The sequence below is a fragment of the Bos mutus genome, chromosome 21 (genome assembly GCF_027580195.1).
Source record: "Bos mutus isolate GX-2022 chromosome 21, NWIPB_WYAK_1.1, whole genome shotgun sequence".
In the NCBI taxonomy this organism is placed as follows: Eukaryota; Metazoa; Chordata; class Mammalia; order Artiodactyla; family Bovidae; genus Bos; species Bos mutus.
Window position 1 is genome coordinate 59,327,499 of NC_091637.1, and position 20,844 is coordinate 59,348,342.

At 51.2% G+C, this 20,844-nt stretch overlaps 1 long non-coding RNA gene across 1 annotated transcript; it reads left to right on the plus strand.

The window, feature by feature from the left end:
- Nucleotides 1-14,876: 14,876 nt before the first annotated feature.
- Nucleotides 14,877-16,857, plus strand: LOC138984327 (uncharacterized). The gene is made up of 2 exons (XR_011461551.1): nt 14,877-15,324; nt 15,809-16,857. It is a non-coding gene; the product is annotated as an uncharacterized lncRNA (long non-coding RNA).
- Nucleotides 16,858-20,844: the final 3,987 nt, after the last annotated feature.

The following is a 20,844-nucleotide window of genomic DNA, read 5'->3' on the forward strand; positions in this document are numbered from 1 at the left end:
GGAGGTGGTGAGCGAATGAATGAATCTCTGCTCTGTGTATTCAGCACCTCTCGTTTGTTCAAGAAACCTTTACAGGTGCCAAGCAGTGCAGCAGAGAAAACACAAAACTAGGATCTTCCCCTGGGGAGCTCAGCACGTGTTGGGGGGGAAGATGCACGAACAGAGAAATTAGGGGGTTAAGGTTCTGCTCAGAGGGGACACAGCATGGTAAGACTGCCGAGGGTGGGAAGGGCATGCAAGACAGGGAACAGCATGTGCAAAGTAGCAAAGCATGAACTGCCTTCCGAGTAATATTTTTTTTTTTTGGCGGTGCTAAGTCTTCGTTACTAAGAGCAGGCCTTTTCTAGCTTTGGTAAGCAGGGGCTATGCTCTCGCGGTGCACGGCCTTCTCACTGTGGTGGCCTCTCTTGCAGCTTTAGGGCACGCAGGCTTCAGTAGCTGTGGCACGTGAGCTCAGCAGTGGCGGCTCCCAGGCTCTAGAGCACAGGCTCAGTAGTCATGGCCCAGAGTCTTAGTGATCCCGCAGCAGGTAGGATTGAACCTGTGTCCCTGCCTTGGCGAGCAGATTCTTAACCACTGGACTACCGGGGAAGTCCGCAGCTGAGTGCTTTGTCCCCAGCATGGAGGAAACGGAGGCAGAGAACCTCAGCTCTCAGTCCTTCATCCCTACAACATTTACTAACCGCTCTGTGCACGGGGATAGACAGGGATCACCAGAGGACGGGGTGGTTCCTGCCTTCACGTGCTCACAGACTTGGGGACAGCAGAGTCCTTCATCTTTTGTGCACAGGGGCTCACTGCCCATCATGACCCAGGCTGCCCAGAGCTGCAGTCAGGATGCCAGGACTCTGACTAACTAGGAGGACCCACCCATCCCGGTTTGCCCAGGGCTTCCCTGAAACTCCAGTACTTTGGCCACCTCATGCAAAGAGTGGACTCATTGGAGAAGACTCTGATGCTGGGAGGGATTGGGGGCAGGAGGAAAAGGGGATGACAGAGGATGAGATGGCTGGATGGCATCACTGACTCGATGGCCGTGAGTCTGAGTGAACTCCGGGAGCTGCTGATGGACAGGGAGGCCTGGCAGGCTGCGATTCATGGGGTCGCAAAGAGTTGGACACGACTGAGCGACTGAACTGAACTGACCTGAACTCCCTGGCTTTAGCCCCTAAAAGTCCTGGGTCCCTGGAGACCCCTCCGTCCTGGGCAAACGGAACAGCTGGTCACACTTCCACCTTTATGTCCCCTCCCAACACCCATCCGCCCACACTCCTGACACCCCTCCCCCTCTCAGCCACTGACAGGTGGGGGCTGGGTTTCCAGCAGCCTGTGTCAAGGGCAGCTTTTCTCCAGGTAACCAAGAGGGAACAGAGGGCACAGTGATGGGTGAGTCCAGTGCCTGTGTGTCCTCCCTTCTCTGATCAGCCCACCTCCCCCAGGGGCTGCAGGCTCTGGGATCCCGTCACTGTTTCCCTTGTCTGAACTTTATCTCCAGAAGCCTCCCTGATCCAAGGTCAGGCTTCTTCCCTAGCATTCCGTTGTGAGCTCAGAGACCCACACCCACGGTAGGCGCCCGATGCACACGTTAAGCTCAAGCAACAGGCAGCTAACGTTGCCTTTTCCATCATCATTTTACAGAAGCGAAAACCAAGGCATAAAACTGGTCAGGAACCCACCTCTGGTATTTACTTCCCAAGATCCTGATGATTCCATTCTTCATCCAGCCTTCCAGAACCTTCCCCACTAGCTCTGCAGAGACACACACCACAGATGCTCTCTCCCAAGGGGACTCAGAAAAACGTAAAAAGTCTTGCACGGATGCCTGTTTCCAGGCTGGGGCTTCTAAACCAGAGCTCCATGCAGAGCAACAAAATTCCCCCTAAGATATTCACAGAGCCCCTCAGCCTGGTGCCTCCTCAAGCTGTTGGAGGGCTGTGAGGTCCCCCAAATGAGACTGGTCTCCCTAAGAATCTGAGGCACAGCGTGGAGAAGTTACAAGAGTCCAACTCTAAAGGAAAGGATGATTAAATTAACCACCTCCAATAAGACCTTAAAGAAACTAGATTTATTCTCTGCTCTGGTCCCCTGCAAGGGCATCACATAGAAAAAGCTAGATCTTTCAAGACACCATCTTCTAGCTCTACCATTCATTTTTGGCACACATCCTTGGACGAGCTCTGTAACTTCTCTGGGCTAAGCCTCCTGCCCAAGTTTCCACAGCCAGCCCAGGAGTTCTCCCATCAGTTTCCTCCCCTCTTCACGCTAGACCTGATATTGCTGACAAATGAACTAAGTAACTAACCCTCGGGCTCCTCCTCCATAAAGCGCCAAATAAAACCTACTGTGCAGGGTTGCTGATAAAGGAATAAAGTGTCCCCGGCCACCTGTACTCTTGAACTCCATGGAAGTGAGAGCACACAGCTAAGGCTAACCTTTCTGAAGGGTGTGCTCTCTCTGTGCCAGGAGTGAGCTAAGTCTTGTAACACTTATTTCCTCAGTGTGGTCCTTCTCACTACTATTGCCTCTCTACAGATGAAACTACTGAGGCTCAGAGAGGCTGAAGCTTTTGAGCTTTTTTAAAAGGCTTTAGCCTTGAGATACTGAAACACCCACCAGGTGGAAGAAGTTAATTCCATGATGACCAGACTGTAGCCATGACAGAAGTTGATCTATCTTCCACAATTCCCAGTACCGACCTCAAGAAAATGGGAACAAACTGGGAATTCCCTAGTGGTCCAGTGATTAGGACTCGACACTTTCACTGCCAATGATGTGGGTTCCATCCCTAGTTGGGGAACTAAGTTTCCACAAGCCATGCAGCATGCCAAAAAAAAAAAAAAAAAAAGAAAGAAAGAGAGAAGAAAGAAAAGGGGAACTGACCCTGGACCTGAAAATTAACTGTACTTAAATCAGTCAAGATAATGCTGATCAGACCATCGCATGACCACCTTCAAGATGATTGTCAGAGCTAACTACTGTACTGCATGTAGCCCCTAACCTCATGTGTACCTCTGCAACTCCCCTTTAGAAGTTTCTGCCCCTGGTTGACTAGGGGAAGTCAGTTCTTTGGGACATGAGTCCACCTTCTCCCCAGGATTGCCGGCTTCCTCTAAAAAGTATCTTTCCTTTTACACAATACCTGTCTCTCAGTACTGGATTCTTCATCGATGAGCAGCTGAACATGAATTCGGCAACAAGATCATGGTAAGTTTGCACTCTCCAGGTTTGTGTAGCAAGGTCTCCAGGAAAACAGCCTTGGTGAGTGCTAGACCTGGGCTCAACTCCTGGGTTGGGAAGCTCCCCTGGAGAAGCAAAGGGCAACCCACTCAAGTGTTCTTGCCTGGAGAATCCCAAGGACAGAGGAGCCTGGCAGGCTACAGTTCACGGGATCACAAGAGTCAGACACGACTTAGCACTCTTCTTTGGAGTGCTGGACAGGGAGTTCCCTAGGTTTCCTCTAGGATTGAGGGAGGTAGTGATGGAGGACACATGCATTGCAACAGAGCACCAGGTGAACTGTCTGGGGGTGGCCACTGAGTAAAGGAAGACAGTGGGACCCTTTTGCTACGCATTGTCACCCTCCAGTCCACTCCCCGGCATGAAAACTCCCAGGTCATCTGTCCATGCTTTTAGGCAGCTATGATGAGCGCCCCTTGGACCTATCAGGATGTCAGGCCTTGAGGGGCCCTTGGAAGTCATTTAGTTCCATGTTTTTACACATTTTGGCCATTTGCACATCACATCCATGCTTTGGGCCGCATCTGGGGATGCCTGAACTATTATTTTTCTCATTCATTTGTAAAACGCTTAACCCATTGAAACTTAAAATTATTTCAAGAGGGGACCTTTTATTTTTACCTTAAATAGAAAGCCAGGGTGACAGTCAATTGCCATTATAGAACATCAAAAGGAATAAATGCAATGAATATAAACACTGTTTACATAACTCTATCTGGTAGTCAGGGCATGGAGACAGATGGACAAGTGTCAGAGAGGTGTCAGGCCAGACCAGCTCCACACCAAGATGGTCTCCGTACAAAATCCAGTGCTTCCCAACCATTCTGGTGCAACAGTACCACATGGGAAGCTTTTACAAAATACAGATAAGCAACCCCAAGTCCAGAGAGTCACCCATTAGCCTAAGGTGGCATCCAGGTGATTATAAGAACATCGGATAATCAGAAAGATTAAAAGAAAAAGTCAAAAGGAAGGTGGAAAAGGGAATTACATCCCCTGTGCTCTGAACTTGCGCCACCACAGGCATCCTGTCAATTACAGGTAGCCCCTGCCTCCCACGTCCAAACTCAGAGCTCTGACCTAGTTTGAGCCCCTGTGCTGTATTGAGAAGTCCCCCGAGGTCGGGCTGGGAGTAGGACAAATGGAACTGGAGTGGTGACATTGACATTTTTTTCCCATAGTTAATTCTATGAAAGAACAAGATTGCATTGGCTGTTAGGAATGGCTGGGACCTTGGGAGGGAAAATGAAAGACTGAGGAATGCGGTCTGCACCCTGTACACCCTGAGTCCTCCAAAGCGGACAGCCTCGGCTGGGTCCACTCCAGCCACTCACGCACCCACGGATGGCCAAGAACACCTGAGCCTGGGTTGACTCACCAGCAGCTGTGCCAGATCCAATGAGCCCCAGTGCCAGGGTGAAGGCAGGTGGAAGTGCCAAGCTCACTTCCAAGTGACCCACACTGTCACCAAAGTCACCTCCCAGCAAGGGAGCACCTCGGAGGAACAGGGAGTGCTCAGAGAGTCTGGAGAAGGAAATGTCTGGGACTGGGACTAAACACCAGCGCGGCACTGGGAATGCCTCGTCCAGCTGTGACCACGTCAGGCCCTCACAGCAGCTGTGCAGGGAGGGTATGACCAGCCGCCTTGGACCATCGAATTAGCCAGGCCCACAGGGCTTAGGTGACTTGCCAAGACCACACTGCAGGTGGTAGGATCAGGATCCCAGCCCAGGTCTGTCTCATCCCATCATTCCAGGCTGCCGGCCTCACACCTCAGGGCAAGGAGCAGAAGAAAAATCAGGCAAAGTAGAAATCTCCATTGCATAGGAAGGCAGGTGACACCTTGCTCTGTGGGCGAAACCATTGATTTAGGATCCCTTTGCAGCTCATGACACAGGCTCACACATACCAAGCACAATTAGGAGTGTAGCACGCGTGCCCCCACTTTACAGACAAGGCAGTGTTAGTCGCCCAGTTGTGTCTTGACTCTTGGCGATCCCATGGACTGTAGCCCACCAGGCTCCTCTGTCCATGGGACTCTCCAGACAAGAATACTGGAGTGGGTAGCCATTCCCTTCTCCAGGGGATCTTTTCAACCCAAGGATTGAACCCACGTCTCCTGAATTGGCAGGCAGATTCTTTACCATCTGAGCCATGGAAGCCCAACCGAGAAGGGAACTGAGGCCCAAAGGGACAAAATTGAAAGGCTCACTATGGGCCCCTCCCAGGTCCCCGAGCTTTGCGCCCTCTGAGCCGTGGCCCAGGAATGGGGCAATCTGTACCTCCCCAGCCAGACTCCTCCCGCCCAGGCCAAGGATGTATTCATCTCACTCAGGCAAATTGAAGGGACGTGGGTGCCCAAGGAGAGCGGCTTCCAGGCCGAAAGGCCCAGATCTCAGCCACAAACATGTGCTTCTATGGCTCCTTAACCAACGTCAGCTCCAGCCAGGAGCTGCTTCCAACAGCGGACAAGTAGAGGAACTTCCGGGGACTCCCCTCCCCTCCTCAAGGGGGCATGTCGCCAAGGAAAGATATGGCCTTCAGGTGGTTTTATCCAGAAGGAAGTGGAGATAAGACACCACAAAATGGACTTCTTCAAAAATCCATGTCCTAAAATTACTTCTGAGCAAAGTTGAGTTTGAAATCAACAGATAAAAAGGCAAGTTACGCAAACCAGGCTCAATGGCTGCCTGGTTCTGAGGAAAGGAATTTAACCCGGCAGCCCCAAACTGGCTCACGTCCAACCTACAACAACCGCCGGCTGTGGTCACCAAGTTCTTGACAGCTCTTGGGTCCAGGCTGGAAAAGGGTGTGGGCAGAGCAGGGTGTTCCAAGGCACGCCCCACCTCTGGGGAACCCGGGGCATTCCTGGACCCTTATGACGCTGGCCACTCAGGTTGGGTTTCCTTTGAGGAATGGCCTGGCAATGTGAAAGCCTTTGGGAATTGCAGAGAAAGAACTAGAAGCCTGGTAAGGAGGCCTGAGCTCTGGGTCTGACTCACCGCGTCCTGCCCAGTGCACACTCCCAGACTGGAAAGGCCAATGAAGGCTGATGCCTGAACCCTGGAATCAGATAACCTGAGTTCAGTTCCTAACTCCACTGTTAGCTAGCTGAGGACAGGTGAGTCAACCTCATTGTAAATGGTACTATCAGAGCACACGTCACAAAATTGTTAAGAAAATAGAGAAAATGAAGAGTCCAGGAAGGGCTGCGTGCATGGTGAGTCACTTCAGTCCTGTCTGACTCTTTCCAACCCTGTGGACTGTAGCCCTCCGTGCTCCTCTGTCCATGGGAGTTTCCAAGCAAGAATACTGGAGTGGCTTGCCATGCCTTTCTCCAGCAGATCTTCCTGTCCCAGGAATCGAACCTGTATCTCCTGCATTGGCAGGCAGGTTCTTTACCACTAATGCCACCTGGCAAGCCCTGGGTAAGAGCTAACCAGATGCTAACTGACAGACAACCAGGCGAGGCAGCTTACAGGGTACCCTGTCCACTCCATCAGCTTAGACCTTCATTCATTCATTGATCCATTCATTCTTCCATTCCATAAAGGTGTGTTGAGCTGCTATTATGACCAGACTGCTCTCAGGGCAGAAAAAAACTCACCTCCAGGCGTTTTCAGTTAGATGAGATAGAAGACAAGCTCCACAATTTAGTAAACAATTTAGATAACTTCAGGTAGTGATAAGTGCTAGAGAGACAAAGAAACAGGGAGACAGGGCAGAGTGGTGTGGGGGCTGGGACCTGGGTAGGCTTACTGGGTGGGCAGAACAGTCTCCTGGAGGGTGTGGCTGTCAGATGAGATTTCCGTGAAAAAAAGGAGCAGCCTCCCTGAAAGGTCTGGGGAGGCACTCTTTAGGCAGAGGGAGGAGCAGGAAGGAAGATCCAGTGGGCAACGCTGGGCATGCTGAGTACAGACAATGAACAGCAGGTATGTGTCCCAGAGAAGCCAAGGGATGTACCCAGAGTTTCAAGGCCAGTCCCCAGAGAGGCCAGGCAAGTCGACTGTTCTCCAAGGAGATGGCAGGAAGAGAAGAAAGGGACGACAAGCGGATGAGATGGTTGGATGGCATCACTGATTCAAGGGACATGAGTTTGAGCAAATTCCGGGAGTTGGTGATGGGCAGGGAAGCCTGGCATGCTGCAGTCCATGGGGTCACCAAGAGTTGGACATGACTTGGTGACTGAACAACAACAATCAAGGAAATGGTGCCCTGAGGAGGGCCGCAAAGGGAGCTGGTGGGTGACACCTTCTCTCCCCAGCCTCAGGTCACGTCTCTGGAACCCACCTTTCTCTTCTGTGTCCTGGGAATTACTCTGATGTGCCCTGCCCACTTCATTCAGGGGTGCTGTGAGCATCAGCTCCCCTCAAGTTTGTAAGATCTTATTTTGTGGTGTAAAGACTTTTCATTAAATAATAATATGCTCTCTCTCTCTGGCTGGGATGTGTGCACAAATAATCCTGTGACCCTGCCTTCAAGGACGTCCTAAGCTAGTTGGGAATCAGACATGAAAACTGAAAATTATCTATCACGTGCAAAGTGTAATGAGACCATGAAAACAGAACCTGTCTGAATGGTTGAGGATGGCTTTTCGGAGGAGGTGAGATCTAGCCAGGTGTTCGCTGGGGAAGTAACAGCTGGGCAGAGGTAACAGCATAGGTCTGGAGGTGGGAAAGATGAGGATAGGTATGGGACCTCCTGGGACTTGGAGGTAGCCCAGTGGTGGAAAGCATGAAATAACAGCCCTTAGGCTGGAGGCCTGGGACTTAATCCTTAGGTCAAGGGGCTCATCGGAAGCAGATAAGCAGGGAATCACCTGATTAAGTGACCTGGCCTCTCCTGGTGGGAGAAAGGGGGCAGATTGTAGCCGCCAAGCTGAAGGTCCCCAAACACCTACTTCGAGGCTGTGGCTCCTGAATGAGAGGAAATATCCAAACTTCAAGACACCTTGCTCAGTCGTGTATGACTCTTTGTGACCCCAGACTGCAGGCCGCCAGGCTTCTCTGTCCATGGGACTTTCCAGGCAAGAATACTGGAGTGGGTTGCCACTTCCCACTCCAGGGTCAAGGCATCCTAGAGATCTTCTAACTCCAACCTCCCATTTTAAAAGTTAAAGAGCAGGAAACAGAGACTGGCCCAGGTGAAGGTCAAGTGGGTCTGTGAATGGCATGCTCTTCGCATCATCACAGACAGGCCAGCTCTTTGTAATAACAAGGAAAGAGGCCCCCCCCAGCCCCCCACAGTGAGTCAGTCCTGTTGCATTATTTCAGCAAATGTCACTAGGGAGGCGCGCAGACCTTTTCAGGTCTCACATTAAACTCCTGACTTAAAAGTTCAACCAGAGGCAGGGCCCCGCTACCCACCCCCACCCACCCAGAAGATCAGCCTCCCCATCTTCACCGTGCAACCATCCTAAACTGTGTTACACCAAGCAGACTTTTAGGGAAGGTGGTTGGTTGTAGGGGAAAGGGTATGGGTCCAGGGGCCAGAAGACACCGTCTCAGGTCCCAGATGGGCCCTGAGGCGTGTAAGACACTTGGGCCAGTCATTTCTGGAGACGCAGTGGCAACTCAGTTTCCCCAAAGGTAAAACGATGGGCTCCTATAAGATTTTCTCTCAGGTTCCGGCTGGTTCTGGCATTTTTTTATTCTCCAGTGCAGCTGTTGCTACTAAATATTTCTTGAACATTGCACACACAAGCTCTCCAGGCCTGTGCAGTAAAGGTTTGTTTCCTAGTCTCTGGGCTACCTTCCTTGTGTCAAGTTCTTTCATCAGGTCCTCACAAAAGCCCTGCCCTCCAGGGAGGTATCACCAGCCCCACGGGCCAGCTCCGGCTGACCCAGGACACAGAGCAGTGCTGGGATCTGGCCCCAGGTCCCCGCTGCCCAGGTGAACATATGTGTCCAGGCACAAGGGCTCCCTCCAGGGAAAGCCAACCCCTAAAGCTTCAGTTCTGAGACACCCACCCTTTGAGTCCCGTTGGTCAGGACAGACACCTCTGCACACAGAAGAACATCTTTGAATTGGGCAGAGAGAAGGTGGCCAGGAATCACTAGGTCCCAAGATGGGATGGTTTCCCCCATTCTCAGCACACCCTGTTACAAAGAGAGCAAGTCTGGCTGAAAAGCAGGGAGCCTGCTGGTTAGCGCCTTCAGCATTCAGAGCCTCCCTGGATCTGGGTCCACAAGGCTGGGCCATGGGGCTTCTGGCTTCTGAGGAGTGAAAGGCGTGCTCATACACAGCACATTTTTAAAAAGTCTCCTGGTAGTCACATTCGTTCTCCCTTGGAGTGAAACTCCTGCCCCATCACACATCTGCTATGTGATCTGAGGCAAGACAGTTAGCATCTCTGAACATGTCCCCATCTGAAAAATGGGAATCACCACATCCATGGCACTAAATTGCTTTGGTAACTTACAAATATACCAAGCATGCCCTGCGAAGAACAGGAGGAGTAAGGGGAGCCCTAAGAGGGCTTCTAGGAGGAAAGGTACTGCTTGCAAATTTCCTTTGATGATGCTCCTGTCCACCTAAGCCCTGGAAGTGCTGTGGTCATCGCATGTTGTAGCTCTCTTCCGACTTTTTAAAATTAAAATGATCACATCAATTTAACCTCAGATATAACCTCCTGGTTATATTATATTAACCTCCTGGTTTCCCTGCCTGGAGGAGGCAGTGGCCCTTGCCGTAGCGGCACAGGTGTGGTGGGTGGTGTCCTCATAAGAGTCACACGGGTGTGGCAGCAAACTGTCTTCTCTAACTATGTGCCTCGCATTCCCTCGGCCGTGAGACCAGCAGATGGGTCCACAGCACCTAAGGTTCCGCCAGGCTAAACGAGTCAGGATTTTCTGACTCAGAAGCACAATTCGTGAGGCCAGGGCTGTAAACATTCCTGTTGATCATCTGAGATGTAGAGCATTAAGGTCACTTTCTTGTTATGGCTTCAGAAGAGGGAGGTTACTGCTCCTCAATGAGAAATCATGTGTCTGCTATACAACAGGATTTGTGTCGGTTTTTTTTTTTTTTTTTAAATCCAGCCAGAATAACATTTGAATCTGGGAAGAGTGATTTTCTAAGATAGCTTTGTGAAAATGCTCCATATTATCTTCTAATTTTATTTGTATGTATGATTTGATATATGAAAGTGAAAGTTGCTCAGTCATGTCCGACTCTTTGCAACCCCATTGACAATACAGTCCATGGAATTCTCCAGGCCAGAATACTGGAGTGGATAGCCATTCCCTTCTCCAGGAGATCTTCCCAACCCAGGGATCGAACTGAGGTCTCCTGCATTGCAGGCAGATTCTTTACCAGCTGAGCAACCAGAGAATCCCTTGTATATGTATATAATGTATATTAGATACATGTATATTGTACACATTGTGTATATATAAATATATATAGTACACATTGTACATGTATATAATGTATGTATATTATACACATTGTATACGTATATAATGTTTTTCTTATTTTGTAAGTGATGAAGCATAAATTTTAAAAAGTTTATTTATGGCTACACAGCATGCAGGATCTTTGTCCCTAACCGGGGATCAAACCCATACCCCCTGCAGTGGAAGCGAGGAGCCTTAACTACTGGACCTCCAGGGAAGCCCCAAAAATATTTTTTAAAAAGGCCCACAAGCCCACAGAAACAGGGAATCCCACTGAGAAGGGAGTCGACTGATCCTGTACCCTCCTCCTACCAAAGAGTGTTTGCGTTATCATTCCCTTGCCTTTTTTTTTTAACCTGCTTAAATCTGTGAAACACTATCTCCATAGAGAGGTGTGCATGAAATATACCTCCTAAGCAATTACAAAGTCAATTCCCTAGTAACCACCCCCTTCCACCATGACCCTCTCAGTCCCAATCTCCTCTCCCCCAACCCAAGATGATACTTGACTTTTATTCAAGGTTATCACTTTCTTGATTCTTTACCATCATTTCACATCTCATGTATATATATCACTAAACAACTCGTGTTAGGGTGCTTGTGTTTTGACCTTCCTAATTTCCTGAGCGGCTCTCTGCCTTTCCCCTAAGTCTTTCAAAGTATTTTGGGGATGCTAGGATTCCCTTCCTGGAGAAGGCAATGGCACCCCACTCCAGTACTCTTGCCTGGAAAATCCCATGGACGGAGGAGCCTGGTAGGCTGCAGTCCATGGGGTCGCTAGGAGTCAGACACAACTGAGCGACATCACTTTCACTTTTCACTTTCATGCATTGGAGAAGGAAATGGCAACCCACTCCAGTGTTCTTGCCTGGAGAATCCCAGGGACGGGGAAGCCTGGTGGGCTGCCATCTATGGGGTCGCACAGAGTCGGACACGACTGAAGCGACTTAGCAGCAGGATTGCCTTTGCCAAATCTGCAGCCCAGAAATCCAAGCGAGAGATGCAGGCCACACTACATTGTTACAATGACATTAGGAGGATCAGCATTAATAAAAACCAGGATAATGCCTCTTTCTGGCGTGTTCCCACCATCCTGGGCATTCTGCTGAGCGCTGTCCCCAAATGTCTCACTCACCCTCCCAGCAATCCCACAGGGAGGTGTTGGGACCTCTTAACTCTGTTGTAGAGATGACAAAACCAAGGCTTCCACTGCCAGGACTGTCCCCCATGTACTTCCTAGCTGCTCTTTGCAAGGGAATTCATCCCGAAGTCCTGAAGCAAAGATTCCTTGGGGGATGGGCAGAGGTGGGGAGGGTGGCTACAGACTTCCCTAACTTCCAGTGGCTCCCCCAGGTTCTTCTGTCAGTGATCCAGCTGGGCTACTGTTAGATGTTATAGGGGGGAAAAAAAAAAAGGTTTGGAATCCACTTCTTTCAGCAAATGCCAAAGTCTTAATGGCAACTGGATCCTGCCTCATCAATACTGTTCTCCCGATAATTAACATATAAGATTGTCCTGAGACAGGCGGTGTGGTTGGAGTGAAGAGCATCAAGCCCTGGGTTTAAGACTTGTGGTGGCCAAAGGGAGGGGCCTGGGAAGGGATGGAGTGGAAGTCTCTGGAGCAGAGTTGGACACGATTGAGCAACTAACATTTCCACTTCACTTTCATGATAAACCATAATGGAAAAGAATATATATGCATAACTGAATCACTTTGCTGTGCAGCAGAAATTAACACAACATTGTAAACCAGGTACACTTCAATTAAAAAAAGAAAGAAAAAGAAAAGAGGCTACCCTGAGTTCAAATCTTGACCCTACCACTCCTGGCCTTGGAGGAGTCTCTCCCCTCATCTGTGCCTGGGATGTAGTACAGGAGTGGCAGCCTGGCCTGCAGTCAGAATCCTAGGAGATGAGAGACGGGAAATGCTTCCTGAGCCGGGAGTCCCCTGGAGTGCCTGGCTGGCCCCTCTCTAATCTCTCCGCCCGGGTCAAGGACCAGCTTTCATGACTGGAAGAGCTCAGAGGGAGGTGATCCAAGGCCACCCGCCATTTGACAGACATGGGGACATCAAGGCAAAGGGGAAGAGGGCAGAACTGAGGAGGGGAGGACGCTCAGGTGTCCCAACCAGACCCCCGCTGTCACCCCGAACTGTGACACCTGCTCCCAGGGGCTGAGTCTGACACCCCACACAACGCTCCTGAAGGCGAGTCCCGTTTAATTCTCTCAGCAGGTGCTATGGTCATCCCACCTCTCAACAAAGAAAACTGAAGCTCTGAAAGGTGAAGTGACGTTTCCACGGTCACACAGCTGGGGAAAGGTTAACACAGGGCTGGGCCAGCCAGTCTGACACATCCACCCTCATTTCTAACATCTGAGCCACACGGGAGGCCCCTCTGCCCGCGGGGCTCCCAGGGGCTCCAAGCCGCTTTGGAGGTGACGCTGGGCCTGCCCGCTCTGGCCTCCCCAGAATGGAGGTCACCCCGCAGCCAAGCCATGATCCCCCAAAAGCCCCCGCCCCCGTTTCTGTATCCGGAGGCCACCTAGACAAGGACAGGTCCCCAGCTGTGGCAGAACATGCAAAGCACCCAGGCTAGAGGTTTGTTCCCATGGAGACGGAAGGAACTCAAACTTCCCCTGAAGGGTGCCTGCAGGGGCTAGAGGCCAGCCTGTACCCCCAGGCAGAAACCTGAGCCCAGATTCTCACCACTCCCCCTCTGAGCCACCAGCGAATCCTCAGGGCCTCTCCTCAGGACCCCTAGCAAGAGAGGAATGAGTTCCAGAAATAAGCCTTCCTGGCCCACACCCGCTCCAGCTGCCCTCCAAGGGGCCTCTCTGGCTGCAAACGATGCCCGGGGGCCAGCGGGCTTGGCACAGCTGTGGCCGTCTGCCTGAGCACAGTCCTGCCTGAGGAATGCACAGAGCTACACGTGTCAGAGAGACCCGCGTGGGGCACAGTTCCAGGAAACAGAGCAAAACCGCCTGTTTGCACGGCGCACCTCCCTGCTCTGCCTCCCAGCTCCTGATCACTGATCGCGCCATTGGCTGCCCCCCAGTTGTGCAGGAGGTGAAGCTGGACCCTTGCAGAGTTAAGTTCTGTTCTTGACTGTGTGGCTCTGGGCAAATCACTGGCTCTCTCTGGACCCGTTTCCTCTCCTCTTAAGGTTTGAAGGAGGCTGTGCCGTCAGGCTCATAAAAGCAGCGATTTTGTGACATGCTCCTTTTCTAGGAGGACAGTCACTTTTCCCACTGTCTCCTCTTTTCCTCATTCCAAGAAATGTGGCATGCCCCTGTGGGCATGTCAGGCTCCCCAGCTGGCAGCCCTTGGCTGTAAAAAGCCCATCACTAGTGCCAGGAGGAACCTGGGAGAGGGTCCCAGGGCAGTGGGCCAGCGCTTCAGGGCCAAAGTGGTAAAACAATGATATTCGTGATCACGCCACCGGAGTTGTAATCCCCGCCTTAGAATTTTGGAGCGGAGGGCAGTGGGCTGTGCAGGGCACTCATTACCAGTGGGTTGGCCAAAGGGCTATATCCACCAGGTCCGCTGTTCGGAATCTGAAGATTCTTAAGAGGAATCTGCAACCATCTGGGGCTCCTTCAGGCCCTACAGGAGATTTCTGGTCTCACTCTCCCCGCCTTTAGAGATACTGGGATGAGGCTCAGAGAGGCGGAGAGGCTTGCCCAAGGCTGCACAGCCCCGGGAGATTCTGAATGAAACCGGTCTTGCCTGCGAGTGCGACTTCCCCTTCCCACCGAGGGTGCGGGGATATCTCAGGCAGGCAGTACGGAGCGAGCTCGCGGTGGCCGAGAGCGGGTATTCCTGCCGGCGTTCACCGCCCGGGTCGGGGACACGCGGCGCAGTGACAGGTCCGCTTGCCCCAAGCGGAGGCAGAATGAAGACTGGAGGCGGCGCCCGACCCTGCGGGGACGTGCTGCCCGGGGCTTACGGGCTGCTTCTTTGGGGAGGGTCGGGGAGCGAAAACGTTCGGGGATTTCGCAGGCGGCAGGAAACGGTTGGGTTTAAACTAAAAATACGCGCCCGCCCGCAGCTGTCACACCAGGGCCCCCGCCCCCGCGCCCCGGCGCGCCTCTCCAGGTCCCCTTGACTTTCGGCGATCACGATTCCTGGCGTGGGGTTGGTGGGGGGAGGGGGGCGCCAGGGCTGGGCCGGGGTGGGTGTTGAGGATCCGACCCTCCGGTCTCTGTTCTGGTCCCCCGGCCCCGCGCCACTTACCCGGACGGGAGCTTGCAGGAGCGCGGCGCCGCGGGCAGTCCGGGCCGAGCCACCCTCCTCCTCCCTGCGTCCCGGGCGGCTCCGGAGCGGGGCGGGGCCGGGGCGGGGCCCGGGCACTCGCCCCCGCCCCGCCCAGTCCCCTCCGGACCCGCCACGCGAGCCGCCCCCAGGGCCCAGCTGAGGCGGCTGGGCGGGCGAGAAAGAAGAGTGCGGCGATCCGCGCGCTCGGCGGAGGGCCCCGGGGCCCGGCCTCAGCTCGGCGGGAGGCTTCGCAGACCCCCTTCCCCGGGGGCAGGAGGGAAGAGAGCGCTGTCATGGGGACTCCCCACTCTCACCCCTGGTCACGCGCCCAGGGCTGCCCTCTCCGGCTCGGGAGCCGCCCTGAGTCCCAGCCACCCTCCTGCCTCCGCCTGGGTCTCATCCTTAGAGACGGTGCGGAGCTGCCTCTCCCCGGGGGTAAAGTTCGATCTGCCGAATTCCTCTGTGCGCCTAGCCTTAGGGAGGGGGTTGGGAGCCTGGTGGGTTTTGTCCTCTCTGAGCCTAGGTGGGGGCAAAGGCTGGGACACCCCCTCCCGGAGGCGCGAAATCCAAGGAGGAAGTGACACCTATCAGCCAGCCTGACGGTGGGGGCGCCCCATCCGGCCCCTCCCACTCCACCGTCCCCGGAGCCTCCAAGCCAGGGATGTTCGCGTCCCAGGCTCGGGTAGGAGGACCCCAGGATACCGAGGGGAGGCGATGGGGGCTGAGTTACCAGGAATGTGAATCCCACCTGTGATCGACCTCCCACAGACCCCAGGTCCACGAATGTGCCTCTCCTCGGTCTCCCCGTGCGCCCCGCCCCCAGCGGACACTTCCTCCGACGCTTCTGCGAATCCCAGATCCAGGGACTCCCAACTCTTTAGCCTCTAAATCTTATCTGCCTTTGCCTTTGTGCTCCCAGCACTTGCAGGCCTTTGGACCGTCCGCCCCGCCAGCGCTGATCTTTGTCAGAGTAGTAATTAGAAGTTTGCACGAGGGGTTCCGTTTCCTTTGAATGGGGATGAAAGCAACTCACAAGAAGTTTACAACTTGCAGAACCCTTGTACCACGTGGACTCCAGTCTTCACAATTAAGGTGTGGCCGCGCCCATTCTGCAGATGAAGAGTTAGATGGTTGTTGTTCAGTCCCTCAGTCGTCTCCTACTCTTTGAGGCCCCATGGACTGCAGCAGGCCAGGCTTCCCTGTCCTTCGCTATCTCTGGGAGCTTGCTCAAACTCATGTCCACTGAGTTGGTGATGCCATCCAACCATCTCATCCTCTCTCGTCCCCTTCTCCTCCCACCTTCAATGTTTCCCAGCATCAAGGTCTTTTCCAATGAGTCAGCTCTTTGAATCAGATGGCGACAGTATTAGAGCTTCAGCTTCAGCATCAGTCCTTCCAATGAATATTCAGCATTGATTTCCTTTAGGATTAGGGCTTCCCTGGTGGCTCAGAGTCTGCCTGCAATGTTGGAGACCCAGGTTCGAGCCCTGGGTCTGGAAGATCCCCTGGAGAAGGAAATGGCAACCCACCCCAGTACTCTTGCTTGGAAAATCCCATGGACGGAGGAGCCTGGCAGGCTACAGTCCACAGGGTCGCAAAGAGTCGGATACAACTGAGCGACTTCACTCACTCTTTCTTTAGGATTGACTGGTTGGATCTCCTTGCTGTCCAAGGAACTCTCAAGAGTCTTCTCCAGCACCACAGTTCAAAGGCATCAGTTCTTTGGCGCTCAGCCTTTTTTATTGTCCAGCTCTCACATCTGCACATGACTACTGGGAAAACTATAGCTTTGACTAGACGGACCTTTATACGGACCTTTGTAGTCAAAGTAATGTCTCTAATTTTTAATATGCTGTCTAGGTTGGTCATAGCTTTTCTTCCAAGGAGTAAGCATCTTTTAATTTCATGGCTGCAGTCACCATCTGCAGTGATTTTGGAGGCCAAGAAAATAAAGTCTGTCATTGCTTCCATTGTTTCCCCATCTATTTACCATGAAGTGACAGTAACTGTCCCAAATCTAAGGCTTCCCAGAGGGTGGTTCCTCTTTTGGTTCCTTAGTGAGGCTGGTAGGCTCTCTATCAATGTTTGTTGAATAAATCAGTGTAGAAATCAGTGTCCTAAGATTAAATTGTAAAGCAAGACCAGTTTGTGTGTGTGTGTGTGTGTGTGTGTGTGTGTGTGTGTGTGTATTTTCCAAATGGAGGGCAAGGCAAATTGTTTTCCAAGTGCCAAAGCTCAAGAGTTAAGGCTGGGTTAACTAGCTTGAGTTAAATGCCTGAGTGTCAGCCACACCTCCTACTCAGAACCCATTTACTAAGTTGTAATTATTCACAGGGTCAGAGGAGATACACACAAAGGGCCTCTTTCATCCTTGCCCTTTGATTGTTCTAGATGTCCAATTGTGTTTCCTATTATCACTCTGACTCCTGTGGGGTGCTACCACAGGCTTTGGGGTTACAGCAGTCTAGCTGAAGGTACAGACGGCGTTCAACAATTATTACAATCCTGGGCATCTGGATAATGTGCTTTGCTTTCCCAGTGCTTCCACATGTATCCCCTCGTTAAATCTCTGCCAGGATCCTTTCGGTGAGTTACGGAAAGTTTAATGAGTTCTCTGATGGAAAGAGGTCAGGTGATTTGCACCAGGAGGATGAAGACAGCTCTGACAACGCTCCTGAAAGGTTGAGGCTGAGAGGGTTTGTTGCACTGGGGAGCCAAAAGCTCAGGCTCTGGTACCAAACTGCCCAAGTTTGCAACTTTCAGCTCATTACTCAACACTGGTTTCCTTTTCTGTTAAATGGGTCTAATAATAGCAAGCTCTCTTGAATGGTTTTGTGCCTGGTATTGTGAGCACCCAGCTCACGTGAACTGTTCTGGGGGCCATAGGCTCAGGATGGTTCGTGGTAGACAGCTATTCAGTCTTTTTTTTTGTTTGTATTCTGAGCCACATGGCTTGTGAGATCTTAGTTCCTGAAAGAGATTGAACCTGGGCCCTCAGCAGTGGAAGTGCAGAACCTTCACCACTGGCCTGCCAGGGGATTCCCTATTCAGCCTTTCATCAGACATTTCCTGAGCACTACGACATGTTAGTCCACAGGAACATGGAGAAGGATGAGTCACCCGGAAGGAGGTCACAGGGCAGGGATTCTGTGTCCAAGGGGCTGTCGCCTGAACAGGGTAGTGTGGTATAGAGACAGGCTGTCCCTCTCACTACAGAGCACCAGCCAAAGCTGAGAGACCCAAATCCCAGGCCTAGTTCTGCTGCTTGACTGAGGGAACCTTAGCAAGTAACCTTGTAGGACCTTCTTGTCCCATCTGTTAAATGGGGATAGCAATAATATTTCATAGGCAAGAACATACGAGATTAAAATATTTTATAAACTGCAAAATACCATGCAGATATTACTAGTTTTATTATTATTATTAGCTTTAGCTTTACGGGGCTTAGTGCTTTTCAGGATAGTCTCCTGTTGCTTTCTTTAAGCCTGACATAAAAATGGGACCCTCCTTGTTCATTCTCTGGCACTTAGGCCACTCCAAACAGTGCATATGGAAGAGGAAAAAGTTGAGTAAGCAATGTAGGAGAACGGGGGTTTTGCAAGTAGGAAGGCTATAAAAACTTCAACTCGTTTGTCTTTTCAGCATTACCCACTGCTACAGAAAAGAGTGAAGCTTATCTGGAAAGAAAATTCTGGCAAAGACGACGGGAGAGCCCCTGTGCTGTCTCTGGAGTTGAGTACAGGAAGCCCCACCCTGGGCCTGCCTTTCAGAAGTTCAGAGAGGGAACCACATGGAGGCCCTAAAATGATGCCTTTTGGAAATTCTGACTCATTTGGTGGCAGGGGTTATTTATGCCACATTCAAAAGGTCTCCCAAGGAGTGAAATATTGACTGTTCTTCCGCCATGTCTCTTCCCTGTGGTTAGCGTCTCCACCACCGCACACCCAGAAGCAGGGGCCAATTTCAAAAGCCTGGAGAAGTTATTCTGGTTTGTTTCAAATTTGTCTCAGCTCACTAACTCCGACAGCGATCCTGTACAAGTCTTATTTCGTGTGATTCTTAGTTGTTTGTGTGGTCAATCTCTACAGAAAGAGTACAACAAAAGCTGGAATGAGTCTTCTGGCGAATCCAAACCCTTGTGTGCGAGTGGGTAAACTGAGGCAAGAGGACAGGAAGGACGGACCCTACCTATACAGTCCCAAGCGTGGTAACTGATGTTCTGGAGATTTATGTTCCCTTTGGCCTGGAGAATTCCGTGGACTGTATAGGCCATGGGGTCTCAAAGAGTCGACACAACTGAGCTCCTTTCATCTTTCACTTTCACTTTGTCTCATCTCTAGGTTGGGGGGATCCATCCCTTTCCATCCCCTCCCCCTTAGTGAGGACTCACATTAGTGCTGCCGGCTAAGCATAGATGGAAAGCTTGCACTGGGGTAGCCATTTCTGGGATGCCTCATCAGAGCTGTGCCCATCTGGGCGTGGAAAGCTGGTTCTCACCCTGGCTCTGCTGGCAGCTGCTTCTTTCTTTGTTTCCTCCTTTGCCACTCCTCCGAGTGTTCGTCTGTCTTTTCCCCTCCAGTCCTACTGTGTGCTGGTAGGGTGAGCGGACCCACCAGCCCGGTTTGTTCATCTCTCCCAGTAGTCTGCCTTCCCCACTGGCAGCTGTGCCACCCCATAACTAAGTTCGGGAACCAAAGTAATTCAGACTCTTTTTCCAGATGCACGAATTGTGGTGCTTTTATAAAAGTAAAATACAACGTGTATTGGAAGCAAGGACTGGATTCTGGGATGACTGGGTTCTAGCCCTTGTAAATGCTGTTCAGTAGCTGTGTAACTTTGGGCTATGGGTCATTTCTGAGTCTCTGACTCTGTGAAATGGGAGAACTGGAAAAGATCATCTCTAAGTTACTCCTCTCAATTTAAAAAATGATGTGAATCTTTTTTTTTTTCTCCAAATTTAACTGATTTATTTATTTGGCTGTGTTGGGTCTTAGTGGCAGCATGAGGGCTCTTTGGTTGCGGCACACAGATTCTCGAGTTGTGACAAGCGGACTCTGGAGCTTGGGGCTCGGCAGCTGCAGCGTGTGGACTTAGCTGCTCCCCAGCATATGGGATCTTAGCTTCCCAACCAGGAGTCAAACCCACATCCCCTGTAGTGCAAAGTGGATTCTCAACCACTGGACCACCAGGGAAGTCCCCAAATAATATGCATCTTGATTGTACTGGATAATAATACCATTTAGCATGGCTATTAAAGACTACTATTATCTTACACTAAAGCATAAGTAATTACAGAAATAAACATGTTAAGGTAAAATGGACAAACTTTATTCTTAACAAAATAAAATCCTTCTGAAAGAGCCCAGCCATATTTCTCTCATCAGTGGGCAAGCCAATCTACTCTCTCTGCTTTTTGCTTAAGGAACACCTTAAGTGGTTTTATTATTATTTTTTTTTACAATTACATGAGGTAATTGTGGATTATGCAATTGTAACAGATTATACAGAGAAAGTCCTCCGCACCTTTTACCGAGTTTTCTGCAATGGCAACATCTTGCGAAAGTAGCTAATACAATATCACAACTAGGATATTGACACTGACATCAAGATGCAGAGCATCTCCATGACCACAAGGATCTTTCCTGCTGCTCCTGCCTCCTGCCCCTCATCCCCTCCTTCACCCCTGGCAACCACTAACCTGTTCTCATTTCTATAGTTCTGCCACTTCAAGGATGTTATGCAAATGGAATCATAAAGTCTGTAATCTTTGGGAACTGGCTATTTTCACTCAGCATAATTCACTGGTGATTCATCCAGGTTGTTGCTGTATTAAGAATCCACATATCTTTATTGCTGAGTCTTTTTCCATAGTATAAATGGACCATAGCTCATCTAACCATTTACCTGTTGAAGGACATCAAGGTGGCCTCTGCTGCTGCTGCTGCTAAGTCGCTT